General features: G+C 42.3%; 1 non-coding gene across 1 annotated transcript; it reads right to left on the bottom strand.

Annotated features, from left to right (window-relative positions):
• Window positions 1-16,166: 16,166 nt before the first annotated feature.
• LOC112719535 (small nucleolar RNA R71) lies at window positions 16,167-16,274 on the bottom strand. The gene has a single exon (XR_003161834.1). It is a non-coding gene; the product is annotated as a small nucleolar RNA R71 (small nucleolar RNA).
• Window positions 16,275-16,515: the final 241 nt, after the last annotated feature.

The following is a 16,515-nucleotide window of genomic DNA, read 5'->3' as shown; positions in this document are numbered from 1 at the left end:
TTGTCCTGTTTGGTTGAGATGTTTCCTTTGGTATAGCGTCCACATCCTTTTGCAGCGTTCTATTTTTTAGATCTGTTCTAAGGGTTATCTGAAACTGTAGGTTGATCTCGGACGAGATCTTCTGTACTAGTCGGAGCTGTTGTGTCTGACTTAATGATGGTGGCCAGAGCTACCATGTCTGACTTGCTGGACTTGGTGGTTGTGCTGATCCTTCGTCACCGGAGGATGGTGGTACCTGCAAGGGACTCCGATGCTTAAGTTACCAAGTGTATTAAGCAGGTTTTTAGTAGAATCAGAGTATAAGTTATACCTGGGTGCTCCAGTGTATTTATAATGGTGTGGAATGATCTTCCTTTGGGATAAGATAGTTATCTTATCTTATCTTTAAGTGAAGTTATCTTATCTTTAAGGGAACCGCCTTCATCTTTCTAGGCTTTGGGCTGCCTTTAGATTTGGGTCGTGTTCCTCTGTTTGGGCCTTCTTGGGCCTCTGTAGCAGTTTGGCCGACCTCTTTCGTAAAGAGGTCGGGTAGTCTTGATCTGAACAGGTCGGTTGACTTATCGTCAATCAACCCGGGTCGTACAGCTCGACCCAGAGTATGAACAAGATCTGAGTTGTGGTCGTTGTCAAGGTTGTCCGCCATGATGATGGGATGACTTCCAAGTTCCCCGGCAATGGCGCCAATGTTCTAAGGGTTACCTAAAACTGTAGGTCAATCTCAAATGAGATCTTCTGTGCTGGTCGGCGCGGTTGTGTCCGACTTGATGATGGGGGCCAGAGCCGCCGTGTCTGACTTGTTGGACTTGGTGGTTGTGCTGATCCTTCGTCACCAGAGGGTGGCGGTACTTGCAAGGGACTCTGATGCTTAAGTTAGCAAGGGTATTAAGCAGGTTTTTAGTAGAATTAGAGTATGAGTTATACCTGAGTGCTCCAGTATATTTATAATAGCGTGGAATGACCTTTCTGGATATAAGACATTTATCTTATCTTATCTTTGAGTGAAGTCATCTTTATCTTTAAGGGAACCGCCCTTATTTTTTCTAGGCTTGGGCCGCCTTTAGATTTGGGTCATGTTCCTTTGTTTGGGCCTCCTTGGGCCTCTGTAGCGGTTTGGCCAACCTCTTTTATAAAGAGGTCGGGTAATCCTGGTCATTGCACAAGTCGGTCATCTTGACTTCGATCAGCCCGGGTCGTACAGCTCGACCCGAGGCATGAATAGTAACTGTTCATACCCTGGGTCGAGCTGTCCGACCCGAGATGTTCTACAGACAAAGCGACCGACCTCTTCAGGTCAGGACAACCCGACCTCTTCTCAAAGATCTCGACCAAGTCACAGGAAAGCCCAAACAAAGGGCCCAAATAGATGAACACGTCCCAAATCCAAAGGGCAGCCCAAGCCCATAGAGATAAAGGCGGTTCGCTTAAAGATGACCTCACTCAAAAGATAAGATAAGATAACTAACTTATCTTATCCACAGAAGGTCATATCTCACCATTATAAATACACTGGAGCACCCAGGTATAACTCATACTCTGATTCTACTCAATACCTGCTTAATACCCTTGCTAACTTAAGCATCGGAGTCCCTTGCACGTACCCCCCACCCTCCGGGAACGAAGGATCAGCACCACTACCAAGTCCAACAAGTCGGACACATCAGCTCCGGCCGCCGTACACTTACCGGACACGCCGGTTCCGACCAACACAGACGATCTCATCCAAGATCGGCCTACAGTTTCAGGTAACCCTCGGAACATTGGCGCTGTTGCCGGGGAACCTGGAAGTCATCCCACTAACATGGCGGATGACCATGACAACGACCACGATTCAGGTTTGGAAGACAGAACGCCGCATAAAAACGCAGACACGATACTCAAAGATACTCCAGAAACCAACGGAGACAAAAATTCATCAAATCCAGGAGTAATAGAAGCACTTCAAAATCGATTGGAGCAACTTGAGAAAGAAGCCCAACATCGACGTGAAAAAGAAGAAGATCTACGCCGGGAAATAAGGCGGCGCCGAAAATTAGAAATAAGCTTATAAAACTCGAAGCTGATCTCAAAACTAAAGCTACTCGACCATCCACAGAGGATATCTCTCAGAAAGATCATGATCCATTCACCAGAGAAATCATGAAAACCAAAATTCCAAAAGATTTCAAGCTTCCGGATATGACTCTATATGACGGCACCTCGGATCCCAACCATCATCTCAGCAACTTCAGAAGTAGAATGTACCTCACCGATGCCTCAGATGCAGTTCACTGCAAAGCCTTTCCAACAACTCTAACCAAGACAGCCATCAAATGGTTCGACAACCTACCTCCAAAATCCATCTCGAGTTTCGACGACCTGGCCAAGAAGTTCCTGGCCCGATTCTCCATACAAAAGGATAAAGCCAAACACGAACCTAGCCTAGTAGGGATCAAGCAAGGAGATCGGGAGAGCCTTCGCAACTACATGGAAAGATTTAACAAAACATGCATGGACATACAAAATCTTCCAACAGAAGCTGCCATTATGGGCCTCATAAATGGCCTACGAGAAGGACCATTTAGCCAATCTATATCAAAGAGATACCCGACATCCTTAGACGAAGTACAAGAACGGGCACAAAAATACATCAACATGGAAGAAAACTCTCGACTTAGCGAAACCTCAAGGTTCGGTTCTGCCTACTGAGATAAAGAATCCAAGAAAAAGGAAGATCGCTCCGGAGAGAAAATCAAAAAATATCATAACTATACTCCTCTTAGGGTATCCTTGGTAGATGTTTACAAAGAATTCTGCCATACAGAGAAAATCCCTCCAGCTCGGCCACTTAAAGGTAAAAGAGGAGGAGGAAATCGGAATGAATACTGTGAATATCACCGACTTCGAGGGCATTCTACCAATGAATGCTTCGATTTGAAAAACGTCATAGAAAAATTAGTACGAGAAGGAAAATTAGATCGGTTCTTGGCCAACCGGGACGAAGAACCAAGGAAAAGAAGGAGGGATGAGGACGTCGGACGATCTGAACGATCGACTCGCACACCAGAAAGACATGTCCACGTGATACACGGCGGATTTGCTGGGGGAGGAATCTCCAAATCATCTCGCAAATGACACCTCAAAGAGGTATACCATGTCGAAGGAAAAAAGGAAGCCCCAGACATCCCAGCAATCACGTTTACCAAGGAAGACGCATCCGGAATCATCTCGGGACATGACGACCCCATGGTCATTACGATCATACTGGCAAACGCCAACCTTCACCGTACACTAATTGACCAGGGAAGCTCTGCCGACATCTTATTCAAAACTGCCTTCGACAAACTCGGTCTAGAAGAAAAAGAGCTAAGAGCGTACCCGAACAGCCTGTTCGGACTAGGAGATACCCCAGTTCAACCGCTGGGATATATATCGCTACATACAACCTTCGGAAAGGGGAACCAATCCAGAACACTCAAGATAGACTACATCGTGGTCGACGTAAGCTCAGCCTACAATGCCTTAATAGGTCGGACAACGTTAAATCAACTCGGTGCAATAGTTTCAACTCCACATCTATGTATGAAATTTCCAACTGCGGAAGGGATAGCTACAATAAAGGCAGATCAAAAGATGGCATGTTGTTGTTATAACGAAAGCCTCAACCTCCGAGGTGAAGGAGGAGAGTTCCACACAATCGAGCTCGGTGGAGTTCAGAGGCGAGAAGAACTCCGACCACAACCCGAAGGAGAAGTAGAAAGAATCCAGATCGGAGACACCTCGGATAAAACAACTAATATTGGCACGATCCTAAAAGGAGACATAAAGGAATCACTAGTACGGTTCCTACGAGATAATGTTGATCTCTTCGCATGGAAAGCCGCCGACATGCCAGGTATTGATCCCGAACTAATGAGCCAGAAATTGGCAGTCTATCCGGGATCCCGGCCGGTACAACAAAGACGAAAAAAACTTGGACCAGAACGAGCTCAGGCTGTAGAAGAACAAGTACAAGCGCTACTTGAGGCCGGGTTCATAAGGGAAGTCAAATATCCACTATGGCTAGCAAATGTCGTCTTGGTGAAAAAGTCAAATGGGAAGTGGCGAATGTGTACCGACTACACCGACCTCAACAAAGCCTGCCCAAAAGACCCTTACCCACTCCCAAGCATCGACGCCCTAGTGGATGCTTCATCAGGATATAGGTATCTCTCATTCATGGACGCATATTCAGGGTACAATCAAATCCCCATGTATCCACCAGATCAAGAAAAAACCTCGTTCCTAACACCGAAAGCAAACTACTATTACATAGTGATGCCTTTTGGTCTCAAGAACGCAGGAGCTACTTATCAAAGGCTAATAAATAAAGTTTTCTCAGATCACATCGGAAAAATTATGGAGGTTTATGTAGACGATATGTTGATAAAGACACAAAGCGAAGATACATTGTTATCCGACCTGACTCAAGTGTTTTACACTATCAGGAAACACAACATGCGGCTCAATCCCGCAAAATGCACCTTCGCAGTAGAAGCCGGCAAATTCTTGGGCTTCATGCTCACACAAAGGGGGATTGAAGCAAATCCAGACAAGTGTCGAGCCATACTCAACATGAAGAGCCCAACCTGTATCAAAGAAGTACAACAACTCAACGGGAGGTTGGCCGCTCTATCCCGATTCTTAGCAGGAGCTGCGATAAGATCTCTTCCCTTCTATGCTACTTTAAGAAAGGGAAAACAGTTCGAATGGACGATAGAATGTGAGCAAGCCTTCCTAGACTTCAAGGAGTTCTTAGGACGGCCACCTATCCTATCTCGGCCACGAGAAGGAGAACCGCTCATATTATACCTCGCAGTAGGGAGCCGGGCAATAGCCTCAGCACTAGTCAGAGAAGACGAACATGGGCAAAAACCCGTCTACTTCATTAGCAAAGCACTACAGGGATCCGAGCTGAACTACCAGAAAATAGAAAAGTTTGCCTACTCCCTGATCCTCACATCCCGGCGGCTTCGCCCATATTTCCAAGCGCATACCATCAAAGTTCGAACCAACCAACCCATAAAAGGGATATTGCAGAAAATAGATCTAGCAGGAAGAATCCTACAATGGGCAATCGAGTTGTCCGAATTCGACCTCCAATACGAGGCGCGTACAGTAATCAAATCGCAACACCTGGCCGACTTCATCGCAGAATTTACAGACATCCCGGAAATCCCCATAGAATGGAACATATACGTAGACGGATCCTCGAATAAAACAGGAAGTGGTGCGGGTGTGATACTTGAAAGCAACCAAGGAACTCAACTTGAGCTCTCCCTTAAATTCGGATTCCCGGCCTCAAACAACCAGACAGAATACGAAGCACTATTAGCTGGTCTGAAGCTGGCTAGGGAAGTTGGAGCTCGGAAACTCAACATTTACAGTGACTCACAAGTCATCACCTCACAAATAACAGGAAGCTACCAAGCTAAAGATCCGACCATGAAAAAATATTTGGATAAAACCAAAGAACAGCTCGGACAACTCGAGGAATATAGGATCCACCACATACCTCGTGAGCAAAATGCCCGAGCTGACGCCCTTTCAAAATTAGCCAGCACCAAACCAGGGGGCAACAACAGAAGCCTCATTCAGGAGGTATTCCAGAACCCGTCAATAGTAGAAGAAGAAAGAATACTAGCCATAATAGGTCGGGATCAAGGATGGATGACCCCCATAATAAACTACCTCAAAACAGAAGAACTCCCTACAAATGAAAAGGAGGCAAAGAGGCTGAAAAGGGAGGCACAGTATTACACTATCATAAACAACACGCAGTACAAAAAAGGGATATCAACACCTTTACTAAAATGCGTACCAACTTCCAACACAAAGGAAGTCTTGGAGGAAGTACACAGCGGCATTTGTGGTAATCATCTCGGAGCGCGAGCTCTCACCAAAAAGGTACTCCGGGCGGGATTCTATTGGCCAACTCTACAAAAGGAGGCTACAGAATTTGTAAGGGCATGCCCACCATACCAGAAAAGCATGCCAACTCGACCTTCTCGGACCCTTCCCACAGGGATCGGGACAAGTAAAATTCCTCATAGTAGGAGTAGACTATTTCACAAAATGGATCGAGGCAGAACCCCTAGCCAACGCCACCGCTAAAAAAAGTCAAAAATTCCTATATAGGAACATTATTACGAGGTTCGGGGTACCATATTCCATCACCACAGACAACGGTACCCAATTTACAGAGGCAGGCTTCAGAAAACTGGTGGCCGACTTGAACATAAAACACCAGTTCACCTCCGTCGAACATCCCCAAGCCAATGGACAAGCCGAAGCGGCCAACAAAGTCATATTGGACGGGTTAAAGCGGAGGCTACAAGAAGCAAAGGGAGCTTGGGCCGAGGAACTTCCACAAGTCCTATGGGCATATCGAACAACCCCCCATTTCACTACAAACGAATCACCATTCCGACTAGCATACGGAGCGGAGGCAACGATTCCAATAGAAATCGAAGAAGGATCTCCCCGAGTAGTCTACTACAATGAACGAGCAAACTCCCAACTTCAGAGAGAAGTGCTCGACTTGTTACCCGAAATCCAAGAAAGAGCTCGGAGCAGGGAAGAAGCCCTAAAGCGACGAATGGCTTCCAGATATAATCAAAAGGTAGTGTCGAGAAGTTTTGCAGAGAATGATCTCATCCTAATCAGAAATGACATTGGAACAACTCGACCCGGAGAAGGAAAGCTGGCAGCAAACTGGAAAGGACCCTACTGAATCATTGAAGTACTGGGGAAGGGCTACTACAGACTGTCCGAGCTTGATGGACGAGAGCTTCCCCGATCATGGCACGCCTGCAACCTAAGAAGGTACTACAGTTAGAAAAGGTAAAGGATCTCACTAAATGGATGCGCTCTTTTTCCTGAAAAGGTTTTTTAATGAGGCACCATATCGAGACCTAGATCATACCCGACTTAAAGGAACAAGGAAATTCCCACATGTATATATTTGCATTTTTTTGTTGAATAAAGTTTATTTAGATATTCTACAAGATTCCAAGACACATTAATCTGAAGTATTCATCGTCCGATTATAAAGCAACAGGTCGGCAGAAAGTGAAAAACAAATTCACTGCGCGACCACGATAAAGACAATCGTCCGATAAAGGTGAAAATGCGATTCACCCAAAAGACGATCTAAAGACGCCAACCATTTTCTACAAATCGGCAAAGATGAACACAGAATAATGTAAGAAGTTATCGAAAGCAATCCAAAAAAAGAACCTGACGAGGTCTTACGGATAGCTAATATAATTAAAAGACTGGCCGACGTTCAGAAATCGGACCAAGTCAACCCAAGTTATAAGTAAACCCTGGAAAGAGGTTTGGCCAACCCTATTAAAGAGGATTACTTTAGCTTATAAGGGCCTGACATAACAAAGTCAGCCCAAAACTAAAAAGTTATACAAGTAGTCCCTGAAAGAGATCTGACAAAGATCCAAAAAAGAGGACTACGAAAAATAACTTAAAGGAGACCGACATAACCAAGTCGGACTCCTACCACTAAAAAAGTTATACAAGTAGTCCCTGAAAGAGATCTGACAAAGATCTAAAAAAGAGGACTACGAAAAATAACTTAAAGGAGACCAACATAACCAAGTCGGACTCCGACCATTAAAAAAGTTATACAAGTAGTCCCTGAAAGAGATCTGACAAAGATCCAAAAAAGAGGATTACGAAAAATAACTTAAAGGAGACCGACGTAACCAAGTCGGACTCCTACCACTAAAAAAGTTATACAAGTAGTCTGGTGGACGAAATTGTGATACAAGAGTTCTAGGCACTGTTAGAGAAGCTTTTTCTTTCCACAACTCCGTTCAACTAAACCAGCAAGTGTACTGGGTCATCCAAGTAATACCTTACGTGAGTAAGGGTCGATCCCACAGAGATTGTTGGTATAAAGCAAGCTATGGTCACCTTGTAAATCTCAGTTAGGCAGATTAAATTGGTTTATGATGAGTTCGAAAATTAATAATAAATAAAAAATAAAAAGGATAGAAATACTTATGTAAATCAATAGTGGGAATTTCAGATAGGCATATGGAGATGCTGTGCTTCTCTCGTATCTCTACTTTTTTATTACATTCATCCAATCCTTCTTACTCCTTTCCATGGCAAGCTGTATGTAGGGCATCACCGTTGTCAATGGCTACATCCCATCCTCTCAGTGAAAATGTTCCTATGCTCTGTCACAGCACGGCTAATCATCTGTCGGTTCTCAATCAGGTTGGAATAGAATCCCTTGATTCTTTTGCGTTTGTCATCACGCCCAACCTTCAGGAGTTTGAAGCTCGTCACAGTCATTCAATCCCAGAATCCTACTCGGAATACCATAGACAAGGTTTAGACTTTCCGGATTCTCATGAATGCCGCCATCTATCTAGCTTATACCACGAAGATACTGTTGGGGAATCTAAGAGATATGCGCCCGGCCTAAGGTAGAACGGAAGTGGTTCACGCGCGTTCATAGGTGAGAATGATGATTAGTGTCACGGATCATCACATTCATCAAGTTGAAGTGCAACGTATATCTTGGAATAAGAATAAAAGAAAATTGAATAGAAAGTAATAGTAATTATATTGAAACTTGAGGTACAGCAGAGCTCCACACCCTCAATCTATGGTGTGTAGAAACTCCACCGTTGAAAATACATAAGTGAAAGGTTCAGGCATGACCGAATGGCCAGCCCCCTGAATGATCAAGAGACCGAATGATCAAAGACTACAAAGTCAAAAGATTAAACTGTCAAAAGATGTCTAATACAATAGTAACTTATCCTATTTATACTAGACTAGCTACTAGGGTTTACATGAGTAAGTAATTAATGTATAAATCCACATCCGGAGCCCACTTGGTGAATGCTTGGGCTGAGCTTGATCTATCCACGAGCTGAGGCTTTTCTTGGAGTTGAACTCCAAGCTATAACGTGTTTTGGGCGTTCAACTCCGGATCATGACGTGTTTCTGGCGTTTAACTCCAGACAGCAGCATGTACTTGGCGTTCAACGCCAAGTTACGTCGTCAATTTCCGAATAAAGTATGGACTATTATATATTGCTGGAAAGCTCTGGATGTCTAATTTCCAACGCCGTTGAGAGTGCGCCATTTGGAGTTCTGTAGCTCCAGAAAATCCATTTTGAGTGTAGAGAGGTCAGATTCCAACAGCATCAGCAGTCCTTTTGTCAGCCTTTTTCAGAGTTTTGCTCAAGTCCCTCAATTTCAGCCAGAAATTACCTGAAATCACAGAAAAACATACAAACTCATAGTAAAGTCCAGAAATGTGAATTTAACATAAAAACTAATGAAAACATCCCTAAAAGAAGCTTGAACTTACTAAAAACTACCTAAAAACAATGCCAAAAAGCGTATAAATTATCCGCTCATCACAACACCAAACTTAAATTGTTGCTTGTCCTCAAGCAACTGAAAATCGATTAGGATAAAAAGAAGAGAATATACTATAAATTTCAGAATATCAATGAATATTAATTATAATTAGATGAGCGGGACTTGTAGCTTTTTGCTTCTGAACAGTTTTGGCATCTCACTTTTTCCCTTGAAGTTTAGAATGATTGGCTTCTCTAGGAACTTAGAATTTCGGATAGTGTTATTGATTCTCCTAGTTACGTATGTTGATTCTTGAACACAGCTACGTATGAGTCTTGGCCGTGGCCCTAAGCACTTTGTTTTCCAATATTACCACCGGATACATAAATGCCACAGACACATGACTGGGTGAACCTTTTCAGATTGTGACTCAGCTTTGCTAGAGTCCCCAGTTAGAGGTGTCCAGAGCTCTTAAGCACACTCTTTTTTGCTTTGGATCACGACTTTAACCACTCAGTCTCAAGCTTTTCACTTGGACCTTCATGACACAAGCACATGGTTAGGGACAGCTTGATTTAGCCGCTTAGGCCTGGATTTGATTTCCTTGGGCCCTCCTATCCATTGATGCTCAAAGCCTTGGATCCTTTTTACCCTTGCCTTTTGGTTTTAAGGGCTATTGGCTTTTTCTGCTTGCTTTTTCTTTTTCTTTCTATTTTTTTTCGCCATTTTTTTCCCAAGCTTTTGATTTTTCACTGCTTTTTCTTGCTTCAAGAATCAATTTTATGATTTTTCAGATCCTCAATAACATTTCTCTTTGTTCATCATTCTTTCAAGAGCCAACAATTTTAACATTCATAAACAGCAAGATCAAAAAATATGCACTGTTCAAGCATTCATTCAAAAAACAAAAAGTATTGTCACCACATCAATATAATTAAATTAAATTCAAGGACAATTTTCGAAATTTATGTACTTCTTGTTCTTTTGAATTAAAATATTTTTCATTTAAGAGAGGTGAAGGATTAATGGATTTTATTCATAGCTTTAAGACATGGTTACTACATACTAATGATCATGAAGTAGAGACACAAAACATAGATAAACACAACATTAAAAACCGAAAAACAGAAAGAAATAAGAACAAGGAATGAATCCACCTTTAGTGGCATCTTCTTCTTGAAGGCCCAACAATGTCCTTAAGCTCTTCTATGTCCCTTCCTTGCCTTTGTTGCTCCTCCCTCATTGCTCTTTGATCTTCTCTTATTTCATGGAGAATGATGGAGTGCTCTTGATGTTCCACCCTTAATTGTTCCACATTGTAGCTCAAATCTTCTAAGGAAGTGTTGAGTTTTTCCCAATAGTTATTGGGTGGAAAGTGCATCCCTTGAGGCATCTCAGGGATTTCTTGATGATGAGCTTCCTCATGCATCTCTTGAGAACCGTGAAGGGTCTCTCTTGCTTGCTCCATCCTCTTCTTGGTGATGGGCTTATCCTCCTCAATGGGGATGTCTCCTTCTATGATAACTCCAGCTGAGTAACATAGATGGCAAATAAGGTGAGGAAAAGCTAGCCTTGCCATGGTGGAGGACTTGTCGGCTATTTTGTAGATTTCATTGGAGATGACCTCATGAACTTCTACTTCCTCTCCAATCATGATGCTATGAATCATGATGGCCCGATCCACAGTAACTTCAGATCGGTTGCTAGTGGGAATGATGGAGCGTTGAATGAACTCCAACCATCCTCTAGCCACAGGCTTGAGGTCCAGTCTTCTTAGTTGAACTGGCTTGCCTTTGGAGTCTCTCTTCCATTGAGCTCCTTCCACACATATGTCCATTAGGACTTGGTCCAACCTTTGATTAAAGTTGACCCTTCTAGTGTAGGGGCGTTCATCTCCTTGCATCATAGGCAAGTGAAACGCCAACCTCACATTTTCCGGACTAAAATCTAAGTATTTCCCCCGAACCATTGTGAGATAATTCTTTGGATTCAGGTTCATACTTTGATCATGGTTCCTAGTGATCCATGCATTGGCATAGAACTCTTGAACCATTAAGATTCCGACTTGTTGCATGGGGTTGGTTAAGACTTCCTAACCTCTTCTTCGGACCTCATGTCGGATCTCCGGATACTCATTTTTTTTGAGCTTGAAAGGGACCTCAGGGATCACCTTCTTCTTTGCCACAACATCATAGAAGTGGTCTTGATGGCTCTTGGAGAAAATCTTTCCATCTCCCATGACTCGGAGGTGGAAGCTTTTGTCTTCCTTTTTCCTTTTCTAGAGGATTCTCCGGCCTTAGGTGCCATTGATGGTAGTGGAAAAAAAAAGATTGTGCTTTGACCACACCAAACTTAAAATATTGCTCGTCCTCGAGCAATAGAAGAAAGAAGAGAAGAAGAAGAAGAAGAAAATATGGTAGAGAGGGAGAGATGTAGGTTCGGCCTAGGTGAAGAAGAGGGGGTTGTGTTGTGTGAAAATGAAGTAGAATGGAAGGGTATATATAGGGAGAAGGGGGTGTATGTTCGGCCATTTAGGGTGGGAATGGGTGGGAAAAATGGTTTTGAATTTTTGAAGGTAGGTGGGGTTTATGGGGAAGAGTGGATGGATGTGAGTGGTGAAGGGGGTGATTGGGAAGAGGAATTGAGGTGATTGGTGAAGAGTGTTGGGAAGTGTGACATGGGGAATAGTCATCACAAAAATAGGATTAGGAGGTAAGGTAGGAATATAGTAGGTGGAGATCCTGTGGGGTCCACAGATCCTGAGGTGTCAAGGAATTCCATCCCTGCACCAAATAGGCATGTAAAATGCCTTTGCACACCATTCTGGCGTTTAAACGCCGTGTGGTGCACATTCTGGGTGTTCAACGCCCATGTAAAGCATGTTTCTGGCGTTGAACGCCAATTTCATGCTTGTTACTGGCGTTCAGCGCCAGCTTTTCTTCTCTAGGCACATTCCTGGCGTTCAGCGTGATGAGCGGATAATTTGTATGCTTTTTGGCATTGTTTTTAGTGTGTTTTTAGTATGATCTAGTTCGTTTTTAGTATATTTTTATTAGTTTTTAGTTAAAATTCACTTTTCTGGACTTTACTATGAGTTTGTGTGTTTTTCTGTGATTTCAGGTATTTTCTGGCTGAAATTGAGGGACCTGAGCAAAAATCTGATTCAAAGACTAAAAAGGACTGCAGATGCTGTTGGATTCTGACCTCCCTGAACTCGAAGTGGATTTTCTGGAGCTACAGAAGCCCAATTGGCGCGCTCTCAACGGCGTTGGAAAGTAGACATCCTGGGCTTTCCAGCAATATATGATAGTTCATACTTTGCCCAAGATTTGATGACCCAAACCGGCGTTCAAAGTCACCCTCAGAAATCCCAGCGTTAAACGCTGGAACTGGCACCCAAATGGGAGTTAAACGCCCAAACTGGCACTAAAGCTGGCGTTTAACTCCAAGAAGCGTCTCTACACGAAAATGCTTCATTGCTCAGCCCAAGCACACACCAAGTGGGCCCGGAAGTGGATTTTTATGTCATTTACTCATTTCTGTAAACCTTAGGCTACTAGTTTTCTATAAGTAGGACCTTTTACTATTGTATTTTCATCTTTGGACATCTAGTTCTTAGATCATGATCTAGGGGTAGCTATCTTCATTTTATGCTATCTTAGATCATTGAGAGGCTGGCCATTCGGCCATGCCTAGACCCTGTTCTTATGTACTTTCAACGGTGGAGCTTCTACACACCATAGATTAAGGTGTGAAGCTCTGCTGTACCTCGAGTATTAATGCAATTACTATTGTTCTTCCATTCAATTCCGCTTGTTCTTGTTCTAAGATATCACTTGTTCTTCAACTTGATGAATGTGATGATCCGTGACACTCATCATCATTCTCACCTATGAACATGTGACTGACAACCACCTCTGTTCTACCTTCGATTGGGTGAATATCTCTTGGATTCTTTAATCGGAATCTTTGTGGTATAGGCTGGAACTGATGGCGGCATTCAAGAGAATCCGGAAGGTCTAACCTTGTCTGTGGTATTCTGAGTAGGATTCAATGATTGAATGACTGTGACGTGCTTCAAACTCCTAGCAGGCGGGGCGTTAGTGACAGACGCAAAAGAATCGATGGATTCTATTCCGGCCTGACCGAGAACCGACAGCTGAATTCCGCGTGCTGTGACAGAGCATATGCAATCATTTTCACTGAGTGGATGGGAGGTAGCCATTGACAACGGTGAAACCCTACATAAGCTTGCCATGGAAAGGAGTAAGAAGGATTGGATGAAGACAGTAGGAAAGCAGAGAGACGGAAGGGAAGGCATCTTCATGCGCTTATCTGAAGTTCCTACCAATGAATTACATAAGTATCTCTATCTTTATATTATTGTTATTTTCGTTCATCATCATATCAATTGAGTTTGCCTGACTAAGATTTACAAGATGACCATAGCTTGCTTCATACTAACAATCTCCGTGGGATCGACCCTTACTCGCGTAAGGTTTATTACTTGGACGACCCAGTGCACTTGCTGGTTAGTTGTGCGAAGTTGTGTAATGCCATGGTACTGAGCTACCAAGTTTTTGGGGTTCATGACCGGGGATTATGAGAGTTGTGAAAAGTATTGTTCACAATTTCGCGCACCAAGTTTTTGGCGCCGTTGCCGGGGATTGTTACGTTTGGACAACTGAAGGTTCATCTTGTTGCTTAGATTAGGTATTTATTTTTTTCGAAATTCTTGAAGATGAATTCTAGAGTTTCATGATGATTTGTTGAAGTCTGGCTGGCTGAGAAGCCATGTCTAATCTCATTGGACCGAGGTTTCAACTTATCATCACAAGAGCTTGTTGATTTTTATCAATCTTGCTTTTGGAGCAGTGATCTGCTAAGGCTTGGCTGGCCTTTGGCCATGTCTAGTGTTTTGGACCGAAGCTTTCTTTGAGAGCTTGGCTGGCTGTGAAGCCATGTCTAATTCCTGGACCGGAGTCTTAGACTAGCATTGCACTGATTCCTGGAAATTCTCATTGAGAATTTTGATACCTTTTTCCACTTAATTTTCGAAAATCACAAAAAAATTACAAAATCATAAAACCCAAAAATTTCTTGTTTGAGTCTAATGTGTCATTTTAAGTTTGGTGTCAATTACATGCATTCATTCATGTGTCGTAAGGATCTTCAAATAATTCTTGATGATTTCTTACTCTAATCTTTGAATTCTCTTGACTTGAGTGTTTATGTGTCTCATATGCATTCTCATTAGTGTCAGTAGTATACAAACTGCTAAGTTTGGTGTCTTGCATGCATTGTTATTTGATTCTTGTTGCATTTCGATTTTTCCTTATTATTAAAAATCCAAAAATATTTTTTTAATTTGTGTCTTCTCAAGTCAATTATACAGAGAATTGAAAATTCAGAACATACAGCAGAGGAATTATACAGAAAAAGCTGGGCGTTCAAAACGCCCAGTGAAGAAGGACAGACTGGCGTTTAAACGCCAGCCAGGGTACCTGGTTGGGCGTTTAATGCCCAAAAAGGTATAGTTTTGGGCGTTAAACGCCAGAATGTGCACCATTCTGGGCGTTTAACACCAGGATGGCACAAGGGGGAAGATTCTGTTTTTCAATGCAATTTTTTTCAGGTCTTCAAAGTTTTTCAAAATCAAATCTTTTTCAAATCATATCTTTTCAATCATATGTTTTCAAAATTGATTTCTTTCTATCTTTAAAGATACTTGCTACCAATTAATGATTTGATTCAACAATTCAAGTATGTTGCCTTTTCTGTTGAGAAAGGTTTAATGTTTGAATCATATCTTTTCTTGTTAGTCAAGTTTTTAATTTTCAAAATCAAATCTTTTTAAAATGTTTTTCAAATCATATCTTCTCAATCACATCTTTTTAAAACCAATCATATTTTCTTCACCATATCTTTTTCAAAATAATTTTCAATCAAATCTCTTTGATTTCTAATTTCAAAATCTTTTTCAAAAAACACTTCACTTCTTTCCCACTTTCATTTTCGAAAATTAAGTAATGTTTTTCAAAAATGTTTTCAAAATTTTCACTTAATTTTCGAAAATTACTTCCCTTCTTCTCACATCCTTCTATTTATGGACTAACAGTATTCCTTAATGCAAAATTCGAACTCCATATCCTGTGATAAGTTCGAATTTTCTACTTCTGTCTTCTACTCTTCTTTTCCTCTGACACTTCAAGGAATCTCTATACTGTGACATAAAGGATTCCACATTTTCTTGTTCTCTTCTCTTTCTTATGAGCAGGAGCAAAGACAAGGGCATTCTTGTTGAGGCGGATCCTGAACCTGAAAGGACCTTGAAGAGAAAGCTAAGAGAAGCCAAAGCACAACTCTCTTTAAAGTACCTGACCGAATTCTCCAAAGAAGAAGAACTCATGGCAGCCGAAAACAACAATGCCAACAATGCAAGGAAGGTGCTGGGTGACTTTACTGTACCTACTCCCGATTTCTATGGGAGAAGCATCTCTATCCCTGCCATTGGAGCAAACAACTTTGAGCTTAAGCCTCAATTAGTTTCTCTAATGCAACAGAATTACAAGTTCCATGGACTTCCATTGGAAGATCCTCATCAGTTCTTAGCTGAGTTCTTGCAAATCTGTGACACTGTCAAGACTAATGGGGTTGACCCTGAGGTCTACAGACTTATGCTATTCCCTTTTGCTGTGAGAGACAGAGCTAGAACATGGTTGGATTCACAACCTAAAGAAAGCCTGGACTCTTGGGAAAAGCTAGTCAATGCCTTCTTGGCAAAGTTCTTTCCACCTCAAAAATTGAGTAAGCTCAGAGTGGAAGTCCAAACCTTCAGACAGAAGGAAGGAGAATCCCTCTATGAAGCTTGGGAAAGATACAAACAATTAATCAGAAAGTGTCCTTCTGATATGCTTTCTGAATGGAGCATCATATGTATTTTCTATGATGGTCTCTCTGAACTATCCAAGATGTCTTTGGATAGCTCTGCAGGAGGATCTCTTCATCTGAAGAAGACGCCTACTGAAGCTCAAGAACTAATTGAAATGGTTGCAAATAACCAATTCATGTACACTTCTGAAAGAAATCCTGTGAACAATGGGACTAGTCAGAAGAAAGGGGTTCTTGAGATTGACACTCTGAATGCCATATTGGCTC

The sequence above is a fragment of the Arachis hypogaea genome, chromosome 10 (genome assembly GCF_003086295.3).
Source record: "Arachis hypogaea cultivar Tifrunner chromosome 10, arahy.Tifrunner.gnm2.J5K5, whole genome shotgun sequence".
Taxonomy (NCBI): Eukaryota; Viridiplantae; Streptophyta; class Magnoliopsida; order Fabales; family Fabaceae; genus Arachis; species Arachis hypogaea.
Note: the sequence above shows the minus strand (reverse complement) of the source record. Positions and strands in the feature narration are given on the sequence as shown.